Source organism: Osmia lignaria, unplaced genomic scaffold (assembly GCF_051020975.1).
Source record: "Osmia lignaria lignaria isolate PbOS001 unplaced genomic scaffold, iyOsmLign1 scaffold0005, whole genome shotgun sequence".
Lineage (NCBI taxonomy): Eukaryota > Metazoa > Arthropoda > Insecta > Hymenoptera > Megachilidae > Osmia > Osmia lignaria.
This window is the reverse complement of record NW_027478162.1, coordinates 105,001-107,500: the sequence shown is the minus strand read 5'-3', so window position 1 is coordinate 107,500 and position 2,500 is coordinate 105,001. Positions and strand designations below refer to the sequence as shown.

Sequence of the window (2,500 nt, the reverse complement as noted above, 5' to 3'; positions counted from 1 at the left end):
ACGATCAGCACAAAGTTATTCAGAGTCACCAAAGCCGACGATGGACGAACGGACAAGCCGTCCGCCACCGATTGGTTTTGATCTAATAAAAGCATTCCTCCCATCTCTGGGTGGAATTCTGGTTTGCATGTATTAGCTCTAGAATTACCACAGTTATCCAAGTAATGTTTTGTACGATCTAAGAAACCAAAACTGATTTAATGAGCCATTCGCGGTTTCACCTTAATTCGGTATGTACTTAGACATGCATGGCTTAATCTTTGAGACAAGCATATGACTACTGGCAGGATCAACCAGGGAGCTTAGTTATTATTGTAAATTTAAATTTTCGTCGTCGGCCCTCCCTGTAAGACCGATCGACGTTAAGCCATTTCTCTTTTGTATGTAACACACATTTCATAAATTTTGTACCTCTTATAGAGGCCAAATATTCTCCTCCTCCTCTCATAAAGCACGAAAATCACTTTCACGCCGTGCATCCATCGTGCAAGCACGTAGACCACACACGCTGGACAATATAATAAAAGATAGCGCGGACAGTGGCATGCTATACAAATCGAGAAAGCGCGTACAGTGATCATGCTGGTCATTTTGCCACCAAATTTTATAATCTTTATCATTAGAGCGGGCCCACCAACCTCGTCTCTGTACTTTATACATTTCTCCTCCATCTGCACACACCTTTTCAAACATTAACGGAGAGAGTTCCTTGGACTTGCTTTAAATGTACATATTAGATATGTTGGAATCTCTCTCCTTTAGAAGTTTCCCCAGCCTTAAAACTTCTTTCATTTTTACTCCTCTCTCCATACTTATTTTCCTCTCTGAACGTATCAGAGAGGATTTTATTTCTGACACCTCTTGACTTTTCTTAAATTCAGGGACGTAATTTTGTTCATAATTCAGTGGACTTTTGTGTATTTTATACTTTAAATATTTCCAAACAGTCTCCCTTCTAAAAGTGATAGAACGAATTTTCGTCTAACACTACTTTCTTGGTTCAAAAATTTTATACAATCTTATAACTTTTTCAGTTTTAACAAATTTTGGTTACAGACAGTTGATGCTCAGTTTGTACAAGTATGCAACATTTATAAGTGCATACAGGTCACCAGCCTTATATTACAAGGCTCACCACATATGGGCCATTCGGTCTTAGACACCGACCCGTGGTAATGCTGTGTGGAGATTAATAATAATCCGCAACGGAAAACCGGAACGAGAATAGTCGAGAAAGTATATTCTCGAGGAGCGGTAGACTGCTTTTCAACCGAAGTCATAAAAGAGCCACACGCTCGACGCTACTCCCGACCGGTCCGAGCGAACCGAAAGTGCCTTCCTATAAATACCGAACGGCCGGCCGCTAGGTCGGCGACGCATGGGCTTACGCCCAGGCGTATGCCTGTGCAAACCGCCGTGAGAGCGTACCATCCCGCCGGCACGGTAAAACTTAGACTGAAAATATCGTCGAACATATCCTTTCATTTTATAACGTTCTATACATGAAAATTAATAAATTAACATGCAGGACATAATAAATTCACATTCTCATGTAAATCATGGGTTTAATTAATATTTTAAAAAATTTTAAAACCGCCCAGAACCGATGAGATGAAAATATTAAAACGATATTTTTGCATTTTCTTACGGTAAAACATTAACAAATAAGCGACTATAGCAATATAAAACTCCATTTGTAATTTAATTAATCAAAATTAATATTTTTTTTTGATTTTTCAGCGATCCAGAACCGATGAGACGAAAACATTAAAACGATATTTTTGCATTTTCTTACGACAAAACATTAACAAATACGAGACTATAACAATATAAAACTACATATGTAATTTAATTAATCAAAATTAATAATTTTTTTTGATTTTTCAGTGATCCAGAACCGATAAGTCGAAAATTTTAACAATCATATTTTTGCATTCTGTACCGTGGATCCATCGTTAAACGCTATTAAACTAACGTCCGTGATGGTATAAATGCAGATTTTCGCTCCGTTTAGCCAAAATAACGAACTTTAGGTGCGCTCCGAAATATTTCAAAGTCCCAGCGGCGTATTGCTTCGCCTCTTAGAACCGATTAGTCGAAAATTTTAACAATCATATTTTTGCATTCTGTACCGTGGATCGATCGTTAAACGCTATTGAACTAACGTCCGTGATGGTATAAATGCAGATTTTCGCTCCGTTTAGCCAAAATAACGAACTTTAGGTGCGCTCCGAAATATTTCAAAGTCCCAGCGGCGTATTGCTTCGCCTCTTAGAACCGATTAGTCGAAAATTTTAACAATCATATTTTTGCATTCTGTACCGTGGATCGATCGTTAAACGCTATTGAACTAACGTCCGTGATGGTATAAATGCAGATTTTCGCTCCGTTTAGCCAAAATAACGAACTTTAGGTGCGCTCCGAAATATTTCAAAGTCCCAGCGGCGTATTGCTTCGCCTCTTAGAACCGATTAGTCGAAAATTTTAACAATCATATTTT

General features: G+C 38.2%; 1 non-coding gene across 1 annotated transcript in view; it reads right to left on the bottom strand.

Moving 5' to 3' along the window:
• The window catches only part of LOC143306268 (small subunit ribosomal RNA), a 1,923-nt gene extending 1,623 nt beyond the window's left edge, over positions 1–300 (bottom strand). The window contains exon 1 of the ribosomal RNA XR_013063717.1: positions 1–300. This exon is cut by the window's left edge and continues 1,623 nt beyond it. This is a non-coding gene — a ribosomal RNA (small subunit ribosomal RNA).
• Between the last annotated feature and the right edge of the window lie 2,200 nt (positions 301–2,500).